Here is a 22,915-nt window from a genome sequence, read left to right as displayed (position 1 = left end):
ATGAATAATTTGAGGTTGTTACCCATAAACTACCAGAATCTTGCACCAGGCCTGATGTTGAAACATGCAGCACGTTAGTCGGGATCTTTAATGTGTTGCAGCTTATCACAGAAGGCATTTGTTAACCTACATAAGTGGAGCATACACAATTTATTTAAATAGCATGACAATTTCATTAAAGTCATTCGTCTTGAGATTAACATTATCTTTAGGAGGATGTTTTGTATTCCTTTTAGAATGTCAGATTGAGCTGCCCAGGCTATATTTTGCCCGTGTGTGATGTCTCAGTGCCTCCTGTTCTAAAATTCTGGACTCTGATGCCGAAATCAGGGCTTTGTGGAACCTGTCACCAGTTCCTCTTGTAGCTGAAGAGAGTTCTTTAAGACCGGATTTTTCTGGGCATTCACTGCTGTGCACCAAACATTCGGCTAGGTTTTACACAGTAGTGGTCATGTTTACATCACCTGTTTTCTGCCTTTGAAATATTAAAATCCTTTGGGCTGCTTTTTTAATTAACTGAAGAGGGGAGCAATTTTACACCCATGAGTTGTGTTTTATTTCATTCTGTGAGTATATTTGAACTATGCACACGGTCTCCCAACTGCATGCCAAGCGTAGCTTCCCATTTGTCATGCAAACTAGAAAGTAGATGAACCTCTCCCTGGGCTCAGGAGCTGAGTTTGCTTACACATTTCCATGATGTGATGGTTTGTAATTCAAGACAGATGGCGGGAGGATATTTTTCATTTAACCCTCTGCTTGTGTGCTGGAATAGAAATTAGTGGTTGTCCATTTGGTGAAGAGTGAATTTCAGTTTCTCTATTTTAGATACTGCAGCAACGTGAGTACATAAAGAAGTATCCAGGTGCAATACACCCGCTCTGGCAGTTATGAGGAATAGAGGGTATGTATGAGCTCTCCTTCTCACATCACATCACTCCTCTCATCCATGCTGAGTGAACAGAGAAACTTTCTGGGTTTAAATGCAATGGAGATGTGTTACCTGCGTACCTGTGTTCCTCTTTTAAGAAGTATAACACATAAACACACTCAGTGATCTTATTTATGTACTGCACAGTCAGTATTCTGAAATGCATTTAATTCATATTTAGAAATAAATACATTTATAAACTCAGATTTATGACATGTGCTATAAGGGTAGCTTCACACCAGGTGAGGTACAACAAGAGAATGAGATAAATCATAGTTTAATATTTTCCAAAGGTGTCATTTGTCATAAACTAGCTGTGAGAAGCAGGCAGGGTTGTACCCGAACGCAGACTCGCAGACAGGATTTTAACTCAAAAGACACTGATTTATTGCTAGACAGGAAATAATACAAACTAAACCAGGAGAAACACAACCATGAGGGAGATCGCGAAAACGGACAGAGGGAAACAGAGGGCTTAAATACACAAGGAATCATGAGGGGATGAGAAACAGGAGGGAAACACAGCCGGGGCTAATCAGACACGATGAGACAGGGGAAGCAAAACTGAACATGACATGAGACGAGGTACCTTCAAAGTAAGACAGGAAGTTATATACACAGTGATAACCAGACAAAGACACGCGAGCTTGACAACAGAAACACGGTTACAGAAAAGGGAAACAAGACACAAGGACACAAACACAGAGGGGGTACAGAGGACAAAAACACAAGGGGAACCTAGCTCAGAGACACAGAATAAAAACTAATGAAATTAACCTTAAACCAGACATGATAATAAGACATAATAGTCACCAAAAACATAAACTCCAAATGCTGGGTCAAATGGCCCAGAACCATGACAATCAATAATCATCCAGCACACTACTAGAAATACACCTACCACATGCACCATTCTTTGGTTTATTATAAAAAATTATAGAAATTTACAAAACATTACTGGGCTACAGTTTTTGTGTGAAGATGGATTTGTGCTAACTACAAGTCCAGAAACAAACTGTCACCCCTTGCCATTAGAATGCAAACAGAAACTTGCTGAACGAGTTAGAATTCCACTGGCTCTGTGTTAAAGCATTTTATAATGAAAGGATTTGCTGCTAATGTGTTGTTGGCACTCTACATGTACATGTACTGTGGTATTGTCTGTGTGACTACTCTATGTTACCACAATTGTAGTTCGACATGTTTGCCTGGATGATGGCTCATCTCTAATTGATGTCAAATTATTGGCATTTATAACAGCTGATAAATCCAAATGAACAAAAGTAAAATAGAGATGGGCGAGACACCCTCCAACCATGATATGAGTGTTGGTGTCACATAGTTTATCCACCAGAGGGCACGTTGCACTTGTTGGCATTGCGTGTTTGGAATGTCACAAACTCAACAACCAGCTGATCCAAACAGAGTGGATTCGAATAATCCATGACTTACTTCTTTTTTAAACGGCATTGTCAGTTTTTCTTAGTAACTCCATATAACTCTAATAACTACATATAACAAATGCTAAGTTAGATTAGCTAATATATCAGATTTTTAAATCTCCAAATGCTGGTATCAGTATCAACATTAAAAATCACAGTATTGAACAAGTTCTGCAAAGGAAGATGAAATATAACATTTTTACTCTTAATAATAAACACCTTCATTTAGAAATGTAATTGTATTGTCTTTGTCTTACATTTAAATTTGTTTGATAATCTGAAATGTTTAAGTGTGACAAACATTCAAAAAATAGGAAATCAGGAAGAGGGCCAACGCTTTTTCACACCATTGTAGGTAATATGACTAACAGCATGGGCCAAGTTCAACATCATTGTGCTGTTTTAAAAAGCTTAAAATGTGAAAAATTTGTTTTCATGTCTTTTTGTCAGTGCCAAAGTCCAACCCACCATTCCGTGAACGCATCTGTACTGCTCCTTCTCAGCATGGAGTCATAATGCCGCTCATTGATTATCACCGCTCTGCTTATAGCTTCACTAACTCTTTCCAGTATGTTAATAGTACGGCTTAAATCATTTGTATCCCTCTGTAGTTACCAAAGCTCTGAATCTTGATTATTTGCATGTTTGATTTGGCAAAGATTTGCCAGATGTCCAGAGAGGCTGTAATAGCAGGAGAAGGACCAGTTACTTAGTTTTCCTATGTTTTAGCTCATATAATGTTTTAATAAACATTAAATCAATACAGAAATGCAATTTTTAGTGAGAAGAATGTGGTGTTTTAACACATAACACCAAAGGTAACACACTCCCATGGCTGTAGTCTCCCTGTATAGGAAAATGCACATTGTCATACTGCAAAAACTGCTCAAGGAACACAACCTGGTCTCCAGACTTCCCACTTCCAGTCTTACTGTGCACCTGCGGGATGTGCATGAAAAACTTGATCCATAGAGGTCCCAAGCTACAACATACAGGTCTCAAACGATCCACTACCATCATCCTAGCTTCTGATTACACATTATACACAATATTAGGTGGTATTAGGTGTTTTTATATACTGGCTGAACATTATATTAGTCTACTATCATCTCTGCTCTTATGAACACAGCCGCAAATAGTACTTCCCTGCCTGACCTTGGCTTTTGACTTTTTCCTGTCCACCTGTGTTGCTTAGATGGCTGATGGAACCTGCTGCTGCTTCTTATGGCACATGCTGTTACTTTAGACCAACCTCAGGTGGGTGGGGGTGGAGTTGAGTGTAGGTAGGCAGAGAACTAAATCCACACCACACTCATCCATCAGTGTGCCCCATCTTTCCTCCTTCTCCCTGCATCATATTTCCTGCAGCTTAGCTGAGGTACGTCCCTCCTTATACACATTCTGTGGCACATAATTAATCCCACCTCTCATATCTCTTTTCATGTGTCAGCACCTTCAGTGCTTTATAGGCTTATTCTGAGATGAAGTGACAGCTCTACTCTGAAATATCACCAAATTAAGACTGCTGGCATGTGTAAACAACGGAAATATACACCAAAACCCACAAATCAAATGGAGGGCAATGTCTAACTCTTCTATTAAAACTTTGTTGACCCTGTAATATTTAAAGGTTGTTTTGTGTGGTTCAGCTGTTCTAGGTTGGTTCAACATTAGTCATGTCTCAGCTGACTCTTTGTGATGCTGGGTGCATTCCTTCTTGAAAAATTGCATTCATAAGTCACAAGTAGATTTATAGGTCCCAAATAAACATGGGCATGTGGGAAATGTTAGGAGCCATTTGTGTTGCATGTGGCAGATAATAATATAAATCCCATCTAATTGACTACTTTATATAGAACATTTATCTAAATAACAAAAGAACAGATTTGAAAGGTAATATCCTCTAGTTTCTGAAACTATGCTTGCTAAGTGTTTTTTACTGACCTGGTGGATGTTGACAAGTGCAGGAAAACAGAAAGCAACTAAAGCTTTCAAGCAAGTACAATGTATGAAGTACAAAATTTGCATCCAAAACGCTGCTATATATTAGTAAAGTACATGAGTAAATGTACAATGTTGCATTTGACCAACCTATTCATGCTGTGCTATGTCCATTTTTGATATACAGTCTGTGGTCAGGCAGTGTAAAATAGATGAAGTGTTCAAAAGATTTCCTGGATTCTGGGAGATTACACACAAGCACTATAATTTACATATTTGTGATGGAACATTACGCAGCCATTTACATAAATGCATACATGAAGGAATAAAAGAGTAGAGCGCAATGGTTATCCATCTCAGTGACACACATAAATGTATATGTGTTATAAAGTTTATTGCATAGTCTGTGAAACTAAAGACTCATCAAGAAGATCCAGATACATTCAGTGAGAAATACTGTTGACATTTTTAGGGAAGAATGAGTGTGGTCCCACCAAAGTCACTGCAACTGAATTATATAAGAATGCAAGTCAACAGAAGCACCTTATAGACAGGATATGTTTATAAAAATGTCTTACAAGAGTGCTGAAATGAAACCCCTTGTTAGTCTGAAGTCACAGAAAGTTCTGCAGGTTTATATAAGAAGGGAGACATTTGATAAGGGAAAAAACAAAGGAAAATTATATCTCTAGAGCTGTGGATTGAGCAGGCAGTATTCTGTAAAAAAGACTTTCTTGGCTTCTGAGACCAACACACCTGCATATGCATGAAGTTAAATGTTGTGAACGAATGGAATTCACTCAAAGGAAATATGACAACCAATCTTCATACAAGCGTGCGTGGAGCCAGCTGAATGTAGCGCACATGCACACGCGCATACAGATGCCCTGTTACTGAGAACCAGCTGTTCTAGTGTGTTTAAATTATCACCTGTCAGCACAAATTTACCCTGATTCTGAAGGAGCTGGAATTCAAAATTTGCCATACTGTTGAAATCACCCACCACCCTCCTTCTGCTGTTATCCATCATAAAGTGCAGGCAGTGAAGGGCTAGCCAGTAATTTTCCTCGTTTCCTTTTAAGATCACAGGAATTTAGCTCAGTCTTTCTCTGGCAGCTCTGCATAGCGACCAAACAGGGAGTAGGGAAATGTAAAGACTTTTAGAGACTAAAATGTGCTGTAAGGCAGCCAAATTATTAGAAACATGGAAAATCAATAAAGGCATGCTTTTATCTTTATCTTCTAGATAAATAATACATTTATCATAAGACATTTTCTCCTTCATATTTGACTCTTTTGTAGGCCTTCTTCAGCTCACAAAAAAGCACTAACATTTGTCAGCTGTAGCTTCTTCCAACGAACATATGCAAACTGTGTAGATAAAAAAAGAAGAAAAAAGAAAGAGTGTTCTTTCCACTCGTGTACAGTTTTTTGGGGAGGAAATAAAAAAGAATAAAATTCACTTCCCTAAAGTGAGTTTTCCATTCAGATACGTACAGACTTCCAGCTTTTAGCCTCACTGTTTATGTAAATGCTGCCAGGTAGTTTACCCTGGACAGTCTCACCATACACCATACACTCACAGCTCAAGCAGATAGCATCATAACAATCTATGTTAAGATCTGGGGTATCTTAGACAGCATATAAACCCTTGGTGCTTTTATTAATTGTGTTGGAGCTGAATAACATTCACAGTGGCCAATGCAATGCACTGGAATAAGTCCAGGGTGAGGCCAGCTTGCAGCTTACATGAACTTACAAAGAGCTGTTGCTGGAGTAGTGCTAACTTGTGCAGAGTTTGCATATCAGTTTGAATGACAGTTCTGAATAAATGAAAGAAAAGTACTATATAATACTTTGTTGGTTAAAATGGTTCCATGTAAGTACTGATCCTGTATCACAAGACTCTGGCGTTTGACAGAGTAGACGTTCTTGTGTCACGCGAAGGGTCAGCAGACAATTTGTTTATTTGGGTCACCAGTGTTCACCAGCTTTGTTACTTTTATACACTATATTACCAAAAGTATTCACTCTCCCATTCAAATCATTGAGTTCAGGAGTTCCAATCAGTGCGGTGCAGTTAAACCAGCAGTGGAAACCATGCCACTGTTGGTCAAAGACAAAGGAGAAGAGAGGGAAGGCATGTTAGATGGCAGTGAGAGAGAAGGAAAGGCAATGTGGAGGTGAGAGTAGGGTCTTTAAATTTGGAACTATGACTGGTAAAGGGAGAGAGCTGGTTAAGATTATGGAGAGAAGGAAGTTACATACAGTGGCTTGCAAAAGTATTCGGCCCCCCTGAACTTTTTCACATTACAGCCACAAACATGAATCAATTTTATTGGAATTCCACGTGAAAGACCAATACAAAGTGGTGTACACATGAGAAGTGGAATGAAAATCATACATGATTCCAAACATTTTTTACAAATAAATAACTGAAACGTGGGGTGTGCGTAATTATTCAGCCCCCTGAGTCAATACTTTGTAGAACCACCTTTTGCTGCAATTACAGCTGCCAGTCTTTTAGGGTATGTCTCTACCAGCTTTGCACATCTACAGACTGAAATCCTTGCCCATTCTTCTTTGCAAAACAGCTCCAGCTCAGTCAGATTAGATGGACAGTGTTTGTGAACAGCAGTTTTCAGATCTTGCCACAGATTCTTGATTGGATTTAGATCTGGACTTTGACTGGGCCATTCTAACACATGGAGATGTTTTGTTTTAAACCATTCCATTGTTGCCCTGGCTTTATGTTTAGGGTCGTTGTCCTGCTGGAAGGTGAACCTCCGCCCCAGTCTCAAGTCTTTTGCAAACCCCAAGAGGTTTTCTTCCAAGATTGCCCTGTTTTTGTCTCCATCCATCTTCCCATCAACTCTGACCAGCTTCCCTGTCCCTGCTGAAGAGAAGCACCCCCAGAGCATGATGCCGCCACCACCATATTTACACAGTGGGGATGGTGTGTTCAGAGTGATGTGCAGTGTTAGTTTTCCGCCACACATTTTGGCCAAAAAGTTCAATTTTGTCCCATCTGACCAGAGCACCTTCTTCCACATGTTTGCTGTGTCCCCCACATGGCTTGTGGCAAACTGCAAACAGGACTTCTTATGGTTTTCTGTTAACAATGGCTTTCTTCTTGCCACTCTTCCATAAAGGCCAACTTTGTGCAGTGCACCACTAATAGTTGATTAGTCGTGCACAATAGATTCCCCCACCTGAGCTGTAGATCTCTGCAGCTCGTCCAGAGTCACCATGGGCCTCTTGGCTGCATTTCTGATCAGCGCTCTCCTTGTTCGGCCTGTGAGTTTAGGTGGACGGCCTTGTCTTGGTAGGTTTACAGTTGTGCCATACTCCTTCCATTTCTGAATGATCGCTTGAACAGTGCTCCGTGGGATGTTCAAGGCTTGGGAAATCTTTTTGTAGCCTAAGCCTGCTTTAAATTTCTCAATAACTTTATCCCTGACCTGTCTGGTGTGTTCTTTGGACTTCATGGTGTTGTTGCTCCCAATATTCTCTTAGACAACCTCACCGTCACAGAGCAGCTGTATTTGTACTGACGTTAGATTACACACAGGTGCACTCTATTTAGTCATTAGCACTCATCAGGCAATGTCTATGGGCAACTGACGGCACTCAGACCAAAGGGGGCTGAATAATTATGCACACCCCACTTTTCAGTTATTTATTTGTAAAAAATGTTTGGAATCATGTATGATTTTTGTTCCACTTCTCACGTGTACACCACTTTGTATTGGTCTTTCACGTGGAATTCCAATAAAATTGAGTCATGTTTGTGGCTGTAATGTGACAAAATGTGGGAAAGTTCAAGGGGGCCGAATACTTTTGCAAGCCACTGTGTATCAAATGAAAGAAATGACATTGGATGTCAGTTGGAAGAGAAATAAGATTTCTGGAGTAAGTTGGAGGAAGTGGTAGATAGCTTCTCCAACAGACAGAGGGTGATGATTGGAGCAGACTTTAATGGACATGTAGGTGAAGGGAACAGAGATGATGAGGTGTTGGGCGTTAAGGAGAGAAAGGATTAAATGGTGGAAGTTGAAGAAGGAAGAATGTGATGAGTTGAGGAAGGAGTTGACATAGGCTCTCGGTGGTAGGGGAGAGTTACCTGGTGACTGGGAAAGTACAGCTGAAGTGAAACTGTCAAGGTGTTTGAAGTATCAATGAAAGACAACGAAAAGTGCAGGAGACTATTCAAAGGAAGGAGTAGGAAATGAAAAAGTAAAGAAAGTGAAGAAGAAATTAAATACTGAGTACTGCGAGGCTAGGTGTATGGCAAAGGCAAAAGAAAAGGTTTATAGTTAGTTGTGTGTGAGGCTGGACACTAAAGAAGAAGTTCAGGACTTGTCTTGGATAGATGGAGAGATCAAGTTGGAAAGGATGTGCAGCTGTAGTGATGAAAGAGAGATAAAGTTGATGAGCTATACCACGTAGATATTGGAAAGAGTTGTAGAAATTAGCTTAGTGGCTTTAATGCCGTGATAACAGAACAATTGTGACAATTATTCCAACAATAACAAAAAAAAAAACCCTAACCCTCAAATGAAGATAGGAGATGGGACAGGACTGATGGATTATACCTGCTAATCAATGTAACCTTGCCAAGAGAAGTGAAAACTGTTAGAAGGGCTTGTTTGTCTGCTCCTCTGATCATTCAAAGAGTTTCCCATGAAATAGACATCATTTATTCTTTTACATTTCCTGCAGCTGTACTAGTGTTTTAATTAAGTGATCAAACACTCAGGAGCAACCAGTGTGACTGGTCTTTGGCTGTGTGGTGAGCAAGGTTTGCATCTTTCTCCCAGCATTTCTGGAGTTGAAAGCAGATCAATTGCAACACACTCTCAGAGGGATCATTTTGATCTTGTTTGTGGCTTTGACTCTGGTTTCTCCTTTCCCAAGCCTCTGCCTCATACATAGGCTACTGGCATAATGAAATGGTAATAGGTATAATGACTCAGTTAGGACTAATTCAGTGCAACTTGGAACCCCGACAAACCTCAAACCTTTGGTGCTTCATGCATTCTCAGGCCATCAAAGGTACCTGTCCTATTGTGGCTTTATTGTTTCACAGTAACCATAAAAGATGAACAATTTTACAAAAGAGCTTGTGTAGTCAGCTTATTTATGGATCCTCTTTTAGCTTGCAGGGCAGTGCTCTGCCATGGTCTAATGAGGCAGAAGACAACCTGAAATCAATAGCTGCTCACAGCACAATCGAGAGAACAGCCCCAAAAGAGGACTCCAGTCATTAAATGTATTTTACTGTGTATAACACACGACTGTTTAAAGGTTGGAGGGGAGTTGTTTTTTAGAGTTTGTCTGAATGTAGGTTAAATGTATTTCTTTTTCTTGGCCTTATCTCCTACTCTAGCCAGTAGCGAGGTACTTTTAGTCCACAGGGTAATGTGTCTCTTCTGGCCTTGTTAGTGTTAATGCATAGAGATTTAATGTCCTCTCTGCAGCCGATTGCCTTGGCCTCAGTGTAGTACTTGATGAGGTAAAAATGAGTGTGTCCGAGTATTTACCTTGACAAATCCACAGTGAGATTGAACTGGCCTTACCACACACCAATCTGTTTATTATGGTATTGCAAAGAGGAAGGGTTTAGAAGTATTTTCTACTGTCCAATTATTCTGTTTTAAAGCTAAGCTGGGAGCAGCACAGACTTTTAAAGTAATACTTTAGGTTATTATATCCACTTAGACTGAGAAATCAAATTTTTTCATCAATTTACTTAATAAAACTAAACAGCTCCATATATTGTAATACTCAAGTGCCTCATCGTACATTTTTATGGAAATTAGGTACCTGAGCAAATGTGGAAGTCTTTAATCTGCTGGAGCTCTAGCCTATTTTTGCTAGAGATTCTGTTTCAAGTCATGTCAGAAGAACTTCAACTCTTTGTTTCTTATTCAATCCCCTCACCCCACCCTGATCATGTCATGACAGCTGAATTATTCATAGAAAATGAATGCCTTCCTCTGTCAAATAATGCCGACTTCAGTGATTCCAACACAGGCTGTACTTGGGTGGGCTATAGAGAGTACATTAATGTTCACCAAATTATACTGAGCAACAAATGTTAGAATTTGAATTTATCTTTTAATCCGACTGATTGAATGACTACATCAGCAGATGATTTGCTAGATTTGCTAGCTGTTCAGCAGCTTAGTTGCTGCTGAACAGCATCTGCCCTTCTATTTCCCTACTGTCTGGCTTGCTGGCCACATTTCTCTTCCAGAGGCCTTTGACTTCACTCAGCTGCTTCTTCAATGAGACTCATGCCCTGCTGTCGGACTAACTCCACCTTCTTTACAATAAGTGGTCATTCATTTCGACATCTAAGCAATCTAAGCAGAACCTGAAACCAGTTAAGAACTAGTTCTTATGTGAGATAGATCAAATAAAATGATACATAAAATAAATACAGATAAAATGAGGAGGTAAGAAATAATAACCAGTCCAGTTCTGGGAGAAGACACAAATCTCAGATCGAAAATCAAACACGTTAGCTACCGGCTGTTTATGATCCCTGATTAAGGGAGCAGCGTAAAGTGACAAAAGAAGTTGTATCTAACGTAAACAGAAGGTTTATTGTTATGCTGGGTAGTTTCATACCTACAGAGCATTATCATTCCCAACGCGTAACATACTGGCAATTTGTCACGGCCCGAGGCGTGTCATAGTAATGCGAAAGGTACACCTCCGCGTCCTTATTAAATGCTCTGGATTCTTGATTGAAGCGGAATAGAAAGCTGCCCGCTTCCCTTTTTTTTCTCTTCACGGCTTTCTATTGCAGCACTAAACCTAACCTTAACCCTAACCTTACATTTATACATTCGCTCCAACCCGCTCTCATGCGTAACATACAGTTGGGTTGGGCGCCCAAAAGCATAACATAGCAACAATTTGTCACATAGCGTTGGTATGTTATGTTTTGGGATTAGAACGTGTTGCATACCTGTTATGTATTTTTTTCTTTTTATATCTTTTACTTTATTTACTTAGGTGTATTTGAAAATATTTACATTTATATCCAAAGCCTTACAGGGAAAAAAATGATTTACTTTCTGCAAATTTGTGTACTGACTGGCAGAAATGTAGTGATAAAAATGATGAGCAACATTCAGGGCTGTTGCCTCAGGCTTTGTGCCTTTTTATCGTTGCATATTGCTGCTGGCGACTCCAACAAGCTGCTGGTGATGAGCTGTAATTGAAGTGGATGTTAAGAGATAGAAGCAATTGCGGAGTCCTGTGAGGAAGGGACCGGGGTCATTGCTGCTCAATGACATGTCGGTGTAACTGCAGTCACCTTTCCAGTATACTTGATAAACTGCTGCCACCGGGCTACACAGGGAGCAAAACAGACACATAAACTACTGCCCTTCACACAAGCCCTTAACTTCATTGCGTTGGCATAGTGGCAGCGTCACCACTTAAGATGTAGTCACAGGACGGTAACATGAAGGAGAGAGTAAAATGCAAAATGACATCAACCTTAGCTCAAGCTGTTTGTATGCTCCATGAAGGGTAACTGCTGCATTACTGAAACACCTGCTGGGCATTATAGCCCACAGCCATCAATTTTCAGCAACATTAATTTTTGGCCATGCTCATTTCAGCCTAGATTGTGCTGACAACATAATTCTGATAGAAAGCATTAAACCGTTTGGTCAAGTAAAGACTAAACAACAGGTGTGCAGCAACAAGAATACTTCAGCATCTCTTTGACTTTATGATGTGTTGTTGCAATTCATAAAACTTTTCAGTGCCTGAAAATGTGCATAGAGATCCCCAAAAGTGGTTTTAGCCCTTATCAAAGCTTAATCCTGGGTGTCAAAATAAAAACATTTGAGAATTTAAACGAAGCATTCTGAAATTGCAGTATGGAGCTCTCATCTCATATGCAGCAGCTGTATTTTCACAGGTGCTGGATCAGCCAGCTAAGCTGCAGCATTCTGGTTTTGACAGGATCCAACTTTTATGCTGTCTGAACACTGTGCAGGAAATGCTCTCGGTTACAGCCCAGACTCACCTGGTAGTTTTATCAGTAGTATGTTAAAGGATTTGCCACACTCTCCCCAGTGTCACAGATGCCCATGTGTCATGGTTCAGCAGCATTGCAGGTCAATATCACATACTCCTGGTATCAGAGCAACTGAGGACCTATTGGATTTACTTAACTTTCCACAACTACACAGAAACCAGTATCAGTGATTCTTGAGATAAGGGACAAAACATGTCCGGCAGATAAAACCCAATTTTGTGGTTAAAAATATGCATACAAGTGTTAACCCAACTGCCTAAAAGACAAACCAAGGCAATTTTTATACAACAAAAGTATGATTTTGCATTTTTTATACATATATATTTATTTTAAATGGTACAATACATTACCAGTACCTTAAAGTGATTAAAATCGTGTCCAGAGTTTTTGTCAACACCATCAGATTTTTTTAAAAGTACAAAAAAATCAGGAATTATTGTGGGTAGCTTACACTCTGAGGACCCCTTTACCACTTGCTGTTTGATACACCTGCCATGAGGTCACTGCTGTGATAATTTTTTTTAATTTTAATTTCATTTATTGCATACCTTTCTGATAAAACTCTGTGTCACAGCCATAGTGCGTCAACACCAAAGTCGATGTAATCCAAGATTTAATTATTTTTTTTGTAAAAAGAGCTTAATTTAGGTAGATTGTAGAAGCCATAAGCAACTGATGAAAAACAAGATGGCTTCTGTCAGAAAAACGTGTTATGAGAGAAAGTAGGGTATTTTGTCAACACCATCAGATGTCAACACCATCAGGTTTTTTGTCTGACGGTGTTGACCCTTTTTCTAATGGTGTTGACAAATGCCACAAAAGTGTGCTATTCACCATTTATATTAATATTTCAGATATATTACTTCCTCTGTATTTTACTGATATTTCTGCTTCACAGATGTGTCAAATATTATCAAATTTGCCTTATCTTGAATTTCATTGTTTATGTATACTTTATTAATCCTGTAGGAAAATGCTTAGTCCTCTGCATTTAAGCCATTCACTCAGTGATGCAGTGGGCAGCTACAAATCCAGGATAGCCGCTGTTCGTTGGATTTGTACGCCCAACCTTCCGATCGTGTGGCATCTACTGAGCTAGCTGTGCCCCGAGAGTTGGTCTTTAAGTGATGATGTTTGAATCCTGCTTCCGGGCCTAAACTACTCTGTGTTTATTAAGCCTGTTGTACTGTTAAAATGTTTTAATGCTTTTTATCTTGTTCTATTACATCTGAACAAGCCCCTAAAAACAGTCAGTGATCACTGTCAGCCTAACCATCGGGAACCCTCACGTTAACTTTTATCAAGTGGAAAAAAGTTAGCATTCATCCTCCAGCTTCACTGCGTTTATATTATGCTAACATAGCTGTGTCGCTAGCGATCGTATAGCACATCACTATATACCAGCTAGCCCAACTTTAGTAACCCTACAGAAGTCACTGCTGTTTAGTTTTCTGTCTTCAGTTATGTTGGAAGTGGTAGCAGAGCTGGTATATCATGTTCAGGTGGAAACAAGCAATCTAACTTCTAACTCTGTTAAATTTCATATATTCTGTTTTCATGGATGCCTGGATGTTACACCTGGTAGAGCAGCTACACTGATCATTTTATTAAAGATGAAAGAATTTAGACAGTTTGTAACTCTCAGTGATGCCGCAGAGTTCCTTTGACTTTGGGATCTGCAGCAGAGTTTGGACCTGGAAACGGCTAATGACATCAGACTTAAAGACCGGATAGCATCTCTATTGCTTAATGCATAATTGTTTTGTGAATATTCATCCTTAATCTGTAAAAAAGCATAAGGTTCAGAAAAATTATAGTAATTACAAAATGGTACATTTCAGGCTAGAATAGCAAAGGGGAACCTGTCAGTAGAGGAACGAAAGAGAAGGAACAGGGAGTATCAAAAAAGAAGGAGAGGAAAAATTAACAGCCAGCCCGAGTTGAAGAAAGAGTTTCTCATAAAGGAAAGGGAAAGATGGAGAAATAGAGTGAAAGAGGGAAAAATAAAGAACATCAGTGATCTGAAAGAAAGAGAAAAAAGGCAGAAGAGAAGGTTTTGGAAGAAAGCACAGAGAGACAAAAGGAGAGAAAGTACAGCAGGGTCTAAACACACAACCACAGAGTACTTTAGGAATCAAGGAGTAGCAGGCAGCTACTTGCTGGTAAACTATTAAGATGTAGAACTTGACATGTGCAAAAACAGAATTGTTATGATGTGTCTTGTGATATTACAAAAGTTGCTAAGGTTTAATGGTCATTTTGAAAGAAATAATATCTTGTTTTCTACTAGTGTGTCACCACCGTCAGATTTGTGTCACCACCGTCAGCACCTTGTCAACTCCATAATATGGAGTTTTGGTTTATTTTTCTCTTTTGGAGAACCATATATTTTCCTCCCTCATGATCTTCCAATAAAAATACGTAATGTTCTCAATAAATGTGTAATTTGCATTCTGCTTAATATGATTGTTTCTTATAGAGATTAAATACAAGCTTCTGAAAATATGTATGACTGTAACTCTAATAATAAAAAGCCAAAACAATCTTACTTTTAAATGTGGTATAATTACTTTGAAAACATATGTGCATAAACAATAGAATAGAGAAGCTGCTAATAGTCAAAATAGCTGAAACAACTTAATTTAAAATATATATTTTTGCATTTCTTTGTGTCTGACGGTGTTGACAAAAACCTTGCACTTCTCCAGCAAAAACATAAATTATTAAAAAATGTTACACCTGGGAGATTGTACCAAAACATGGTGAGACAGCCAAAACTTTGTGTAACAATTATATATAAATGTGTTTTTGAAAAATCAAAAAATATATTTTAGAAAATTAAAACCTGTTTTGTCCCTAATCTCAGGAATCACTGGTATGCGTTTACTGTAACAGTTATCCACAGCTGATATTACATCTTTTTGCTTCTGTTTTACTTTTTGTACTCACGTTTCTGTACTTTCTTTTTCATGTCAGACGACTGTACGGGCATGAAATGCAACAAATTCTGACCAATTAAGACTAATGTGACCAGCCTTTAATTTCAACACATATTCCAGCGTACTTCTCTTCACTGCTGAAGCCCTTTCATCAGACGAAAGCTCTTTTCACAAATGTTAAAGACTTGAATGTTCCAGTGTTTCATCCATATTCATGTGTAAAATGGCCTTTCAGAAAGAAATTGGAAGTCATATGTGGCTAAAGCTTCGTGTTAGCAGATTTACTGATGCTTGTTCTTAGTTGTTCTTTAGAACAGTACACTGGTTACGCACCTAATTAAAGCTACCTCATTTTCAAGATGACTACTATCTGGAGAGAGGAAACAGGCATTTTTCAAATGTGAGTATGAAAACTAGTAATTTTTTTTTACACTAAAGCATGGAACCATACCCCCATCCACCATGATAAAATTCTAAGCCTATAAAAAGCCAGTTCATCAAACAGCAGATATTAAAAGCCCTCCTTGGTATCAAATTGGGAAGTGGGTGCTTGGTTTCTCTTTTCCTTTAAATTTCTTATTTTTTACTTGTTCTATTTTATCTACATTGTAAGTGTAATTAGGTACCTGTGGATATTTTTAGGTACTGGAATTTGTACCCTTAATTGCATCATAAATGTTGGGAAATTGTACCAAAAGTTGCAGACTGTGAAGTAAAGTTATGAAGTGCTACCTAATGTATTTTTGTAGGTGCTACAGAAGCCCTCTGACTCAGTCTATTTCTAGGATCGTAGGTGCAGCGAGGTCTTTGTAATCTGTCATACTGAGCTACTAATGTCACTGAGATCCCAAACTCCCAAAGCATGAGTGCTTGATTTAAAATATGCTCTATACAAATGCTTTCTGTAAATTAAATTATATCATGTAGGAACACTTAATGATTGTTTTTTTCCCTTAAAAATGCAACAGCTTGATTTGCTTAGGAATGCTAAAAGCAGTTTTTGGAAATCTGATTCAGTGCACATTTATTCCGTAGGTGGGTTTAAAATATGATTAAAGTGAAAATTTTGCCAGATTGCCTCAGACTGTCTGCTGTAATCAGATTTTCAGCTGTGCTTTATTCCACTTTGCAGCACTTTAAAGCACACAGTGTAGTCAGCTGGACTTGACATCATCTGCCTCACTGAAGTTGTGGGCACCTATTTGCCTTTCTATTATTCAAATACTTGGTTTTCTTTGTAGTTAAGCAAAGCAGAAAGCAAAGCAGATTTTTGAATCACTGGTGGTGGAAGGTCTCAATCTGTTTTAATAAAGCGTTTACATAATTCAGATGGGTCTTTGTTAATATAATAATTTCATATATGAGCCAAACTGTATCGTCTGAGAAGCTTCACAATATTCCACATGAACAACATGTTTTTCACAAGCAGAAGCCCAGAGCAGCCTCACCTGTACGTCTTTCTTTCATTCTAGACATTGCCGAACAGAAAACAGCCCATTGATTTCCATTTTTGTTTTGCAGTAGTTGGTCCCTCCACCCTAATTTCAGTTAAATTACACTGTCTGGCTGTAACAAACAGAAATACTATGAAGCCTGAACTGGTATTGTTTCACACTTGTCGACCAAGAGTTCTAGAGCTTACTTAAAATTAACTAGTACCACTGTTTAGTGTATTACATTATCCACCTCCTTTAGTTTTAGTACGCTGATTCTGATTCTGATTCATGTGTTCATCAATTATTTTAAGTAATTGTAGCTTATACTGCTGATGTTTATATGCTCACATATAAACCAATCAGATTGCGTTGCCTGTATGTCACTCAAAGGTCCCTCTTGTGCTATGGTTGTTCTTTGGTTTTCTAGATTGCATCTTTAATGTGCTCTGGAAGTATCCTCAACCCATTGTGTGCAGAACTTAGAAGAATGTCCAGGTGTCCTTTTTCTGCCAATTTAAAGCTACCTCATTTTCAAGATGACTACTATCTGCCAATTTGAAGAAACGCAACAGTCTCTTACCCATGTTTGGTGATCATTGTGTTCATCTAAAATCAAATCTATTATTCATGATCCGTGCTCTTGGTGCAGTCATTTTTGGCAGTAACAATCTCTTTGGTTTGGTCTGCCCCTGGTGGTATCCCTGCACGTACTTACCACACACTCTCTATTCCAGCTATGTAAGATGTAGGGTTTTGCCTAGTTAATGCCGTCAAATGAATTATTAATTGTAAAAAGTGGAGTTTCCAGGCTCTGAGTTTTATTGTGTCCTTATTCGCCACTCTGTGACATTACAGAAATGGCAAATGTGTCCAAGACAGACGGAGCCCATTAATAACAGAGCTTTGTTTCCTTTGTGACTCCAGGCCTCTCTTGACTTGAATGAGCCTTCCAGTGTCTGGCTGTGGGGGATCAAGAGACTTTTAATGGATTCTCCTCCAGCCCTTGCATTATAATCTTATGGCTTGTTTACTGAAGGACAATGAGGATGCTTTGCAGAGCGCAAAGGTTATTTGGACCAAATAAAGAGACAGTGTATAGAGCTTAAGCCAGTGGAAATTTGTCAAGGTCTGTGATACCATGTCACCTCCACCACAGCTTTTTAAATGGGTGCATTATCAGCTGTGGTATCATCCTTTGAAGATAAAGAAGGCAGCAGATTTTTAGATAGATTCTTCGCTTTATTGTCATCTTGATTAATCCTTTTTCATAAGGAATCATAATTAAGAGAGGTCCCTATGACTATGTGGGTACCTCGGTAGTCATCGGGGGCTCTCTCCTGTGTTATCTCTTGGCTCCAGGTGGGGCGGGAGTTGCACTAGATATGTAGGCTGATGGGACCGGGGTGAGGGGGGAATTGCTGGTTCTTTCTGACTTGGCTCTCTGGCTCCCTCCCCTTCCCTCCTTTTCCCTTTTCCTTGCTTTGCCTCCCATGCATTGTCCTGGCCCGTGTGATGCGTTTTTGGGGTCCTCCTTGCAGGCCCGCTGCTCTGTCCCTTCGCGCAGCTCTCTGGGTTGGGGTGGGTGTGTACAACCAGGCTATTAATAAGTAGATACAGCTGGTGATAAGCAACCCACATGTAAACAAATGACTTCACTGAGCATCGTTGGACCACTCACAAGCTGTACTTGCTACCTGCACTCCAGACAGAACAAATGGTGGATAAAAATGACTGATGCTGTTGCATTGTTGGAAGCAAGGGCTTTAACCAGATACAAGATCCCAGGTAGAAAATATTTACAGTTTCATTATGTGACAACATTGTGCAGGCTTCTGAAACGTCCCAAAGTTATGGTATTTTATTTGTGGTTAAGCTAAAATGCTAGGGAGTTATTTTATACCATTCATCAATCCATCTATTGAGTCATCCAATCATGGGGGCAGCAATCTCAGTAGAGAAGTCCAGACTTCCTTCGCCCTGGCCACATCTTCCAGCTCATCTGGGGGACACTGAAGCATTCTCAAGCCAGCCAAAAGAGATGTAATCTCTCCACTGAGTCCCAGGTCTGTTCAGGGCCTCCTCCTGGTCTGATATGCCTGGAACACATCGCGGAGGAGGCATCCACCAACTTCCCGAACCACGCCAACTAGTGTCTTTCGAGGTGGAGGAGCAGTGGCTCTACTTTAATTTGCTCTCAAATGGCCAAGCTTCTCACTATATCTCTAAGGGAGGACCCTTCAAACTTTCTATGAAAACTAATTGCCACCCCTTGTATTCATGGCCTTGTTCTTTTGGTCACTACCTGGAGCTCGTGACCATAGGTGAGGGTAGGAAAGTAGATCAACCAGCAAATCAACAGCTTCACTTTAATGCTTAGCTCTCTCCTCACTACAACAGATTGGTGCAGCACACACATCACTGCAGGCACTATACCAAGCTGTCTGTCAATCTCACACTCCACTCTCCCCTCACTCACTGTAGACACCTTGTTTCAGTAGATTCACACTTCGGATTAGGAAGTGTGTCATCAATGAAAATGGCTCATTGAAAAAGAAGGATGGTAAATGCCCTTCATTTATTTACACTTATAAATGAAATGCAGGAGATAAGCATCAAAGTCCACATAACCCAAAACAGTAAAATGGCCTTATCAAAAATAATTGGATAATCTTCATTGCCTGTCTTTTATTCCTGACTGGGATCTAGCAATAAATGAGCATTAAAATGAATGTAAAGTACCGACCATCTTCAAGCCAGTACATGAGGTGATTGCCACCCCCCATGATCTGATGGCTCAGCTGAGTGGACAATCTATTGGACACACTATTACATTTCTTTAGTCTGCCCTCAATTGTCACACAACCATACATTCATCTTTCTTTCTTTGACAGAGACTATGCATGTTAATGAACATCGAATGCTAAAAAATATATAAAGTAAACATGCCAGATTATAGCAAACTTATACTTTACATTTGTAGTCCAATGGCAAGTTACATAAAACTTTATAATATTGAAAGAAATACATCAATGACAATGGCTGATTGAAAAAAAAAACGATGGTAAATGCCCTTCGTGTATTTATACTTATAAATGTTGCTATCTGCAAGTGGCAAAAGTTAAATCATGATATAATTTTAGGCTATATCGCCCACCCAAGAACATTCTTCTAGAATTTGTAGTTCTTTAGCAAGTTTAAGCTGTGCTGCCATGTTTCTTGTAGTCAGAAGAGGGGGTTTTGGCAAATATTTCAAACAAGCCATATTTGTTCAGTCTTTTACTAAATATGCTGTCATGAACTTTAAATGAGGCTGTAGTCTGAGATGTAGGTCTTGAGTTTTTTACATGCTCTGAGCATTGAAGTGACTTTGCTGGGAAATCTTCTCCCAGGAAAATTGTGACTTTGTGTTAAAACACAACTAAATAGCCAAAACTTATGTTTTTATAGAGGTGAATCAATTAGTCAAGTGTGTTTGATTAGCAGCATCTGGCTGTTATTTATCTTCTTCAATCCTAATGAAGGGTGTACTTAGTTTTCCACAGAACTGCAAAGAGTCCTATGAAAACTTCCTTTTTTAAGCACATTAGTTGTCTGTTCTATCATCTCTTGGACTCCTCTCTAACAGTCCAGCTGTGGACATTGCTAAGTTGTAATTCTGATCATGAGTGGTCACTAGAGGCATTCCTACGTATTTTAGTGTAGGCAACACCAAACAAAAAGAACCTGACAGATATTAAGTTACTTTAACTTGTAGTTCCACAATTCCATGAAATCTGGCAAGAAACATCACAAAAATGAAATAAGGCAGGGGCAGTGCAAAATAAGTTAAGTGCTCCTTTTCAGCCTTGAAACACTCAAGAGTGCCTCCCCTAAGCCATCTTTGTAATGTGGTTTGCGCTGGAAACTCTGGCATTACTTCCCATCCTCAGTCAGATTTGATTGAAGGACTATGGGACTGGGATGATGGATAGTTAGTTTCAGAATCTGGCAAATATGACTCGTGAAAGTCACACTGTCTCACACTATCTCACCACCTTTTCTTCCGACCTCTTAACATTTAGCAAGCCATAGGCAGCCACTTAGGGGTAAGGTAGTGTTTTAAGGGTACATTGCATTTCAGCCATATGCTAAGCAATCATAGTTCCAGAAACTAGAGGTTGCTGACCCTCATATCAACAGTCGAAGATCCATTTTGGCTTTACAGTTCTCCTAAGATTTCTATTTGTGGATAACAATAAATAAATAATAAATGGAAATTCTGCATAAAGGTCTAAACCACTCAGAAGTGGATGTAGCTAATAAGCATAATTTCAAAAATTGGAAGTTTTTACCTTTCAAGTCAAATTTTGCATAAGTCCTTTGGACTCACAATTCTTTTGCTATACGATTCCATTTGGGTGTCCAGATATGTGAAACTCTCAAGTTACAGATGTCAGTCAGGTGGTTGCCAACCACTTGATAGATGTTAAGAGTTTAAAGCTTGTCATTTGTTTAAGATTGTTATGAAAGATATTAATTCCCACAATGTTTATAATGAATAAAGTGATGCCTAGAATGAAGAATATTGTGCTACAGTGGTTACTCTCCTTCTCAATGCTGTCTGCTGGGCCATGTCAGTTCACAGTTCACTGATGCTAGGATGAAACTTTGCAGGGAGACACAGTTAAATGGACATGTGAAGAGGAATCTGCCTAACCAAGCAGAGCTCCCTGCCCTGACTGGCAACAGCTGACTGGCTCCCTGAGCAGATGATGGGCAGCTCATTGCTGCTTTCTTTCACAGTGTGAAAACAGAATCCTGCAGTCTTTGAAAAAAAAAACTCTCTTTTTTGTGTACCGTTGCATTTCACCTCCTACTTAAACCATTTTAGACATCAAGTGCACTTCTAGCGTCACCTCATCTTTCAGGCAAATTTTCAAGAGCTTTATGGGCAGACGAACTGCCTCTTCTAGCCAACACAAAACTGTTTCTATCCCTTGGCAATTTGGACCTTATTTCCTCACACATTTGTGGTGAATTTATGACTAGTGATCCATTCAAGTACCAATTTTCTACTCACTGATGCAGAGTGCATACTGGCAGAGCAGCCACAAAAAGTACACACCCTATGTCTTTGCGCAAAGTTTGCCTTTAAACATCTGTATCCAAATGTGCTCCACCCCATATGGGAATCTAAGAGGCAGTTTGCCAACAGCAAAGAATATAAAGATCTTTCTGTGTGAAATTTAGCAAAGAGGATAGGACGAAATGCAGGAGATAAGCATCAAAGTCCACATAACCCAAAACATTAAAATGTCCTTTTATATAATGGGACCGCTCAAAACAAAATTCTTTTAAAAGTCTTTTATTCCTGACTGGGATCTAGCTATAAATGAGCATTAAAATGAATGTAAAGTACCGACCATCTTCAAGCCAGTACATCAGGTGATTACCACCCCCCATGATCTGATGGCTCAGCTGAGTGGACAATCTATTGGACACACTATTACATTTCTTTAGTCTGCCCTCAATTGTCACAGAACCATACATTCATCTTTCTTTCTTTGACAGAGACTATGCATGTTAATGAACATCGAATGCTAATAAATATATAAAGTAAATGCTAGATTATGGCAGAACTTCTAATTTACATTTTTAATCCAATGGCAAGTCACATAAGACTTTATAATATGCAAAGATATACAAAAATACGAAGAAAAAAACCCCCCCACAAAACAAATCAAACAATAATTAAAACTGATCTGATTCACTATTGTTAAAGTCTTGATTACCTCTGCTCTTGTGTTGTTTCACCAGTTATAGAAACATTTTAGCTTGAGTGACTATCAGGAATAGCTTAATCTATTTAAAATTCTGTGAGTGAAATTTTACAGCAACTTTTTATTGTGGCTTTTAAATGTAGAGTCAAAGTGAGCCCAAGATAACCAAGTTCATTTACAATTCCAAGCTCCTCCCCTTGTATCAGTTCTACTGTTTTTAACTAATGAATTTCATGTATGTAGATGAGAGTAGTTAGGTAGTGTACTCTCTCACAGAGAAGAGAGTCACCCTTCCATTATAAGTTACTGCAGTAACAAATAAATGTCTTTTTGTTCACTGTAGTTATCCTGACTGAACTATTGTTCAGCTACGGGGCTTCAAATGTAGCCCTCAGATCAAGA

The 22,915-nt window shown here is 39.1% G+C and overlaps 1 protein-coding gene across 4 annotated transcripts in view; it reads left to right on the top strand.

Moving 5' to 3' along the window:
* LOC134643105 (heparan sulfate glucosamine 3-O-sulfotransferase 5) overlaps window positions 1-22,915 on the top strand; it is a 128,237-nt gene that overhangs the window by 58,121 nt on the left and 47,201 nt on the right. For 2 of the 4 annotated variants that reach the window (XM_063495330.1, XM_063495331.1), the window contains one exon: window positions 829-904. The exons of the other annotated variants lie outside the window; for them this stretch is intronic. The gene's annotated coding sequence lies outside the window, so the exon portion shown is untranslated. The remainder of the gene's footprint in view (window positions 1-828; window positions 905-22,915) is intronic. 4 annotated transcript variants of the gene reach the window in all.

Source organism: Pelmatolapia mariae, linkage group LG15 (genome assembly GCF_036321145.2).
Source record: "Pelmatolapia mariae isolate MD_Pm_ZW linkage group LG15, Pm_UMD_F_2, whole genome shotgun sequence".
NCBI lineage: Eukaryota > Metazoa > Chordata > Actinopteri > Cichliformes > Cichlidae > Pelmatolapia > Pelmatolapia mariae.
Note: the sequence above shows the minus strand (reverse complement) of the source record. Positions and strands in the feature narration are given on the sequence as shown.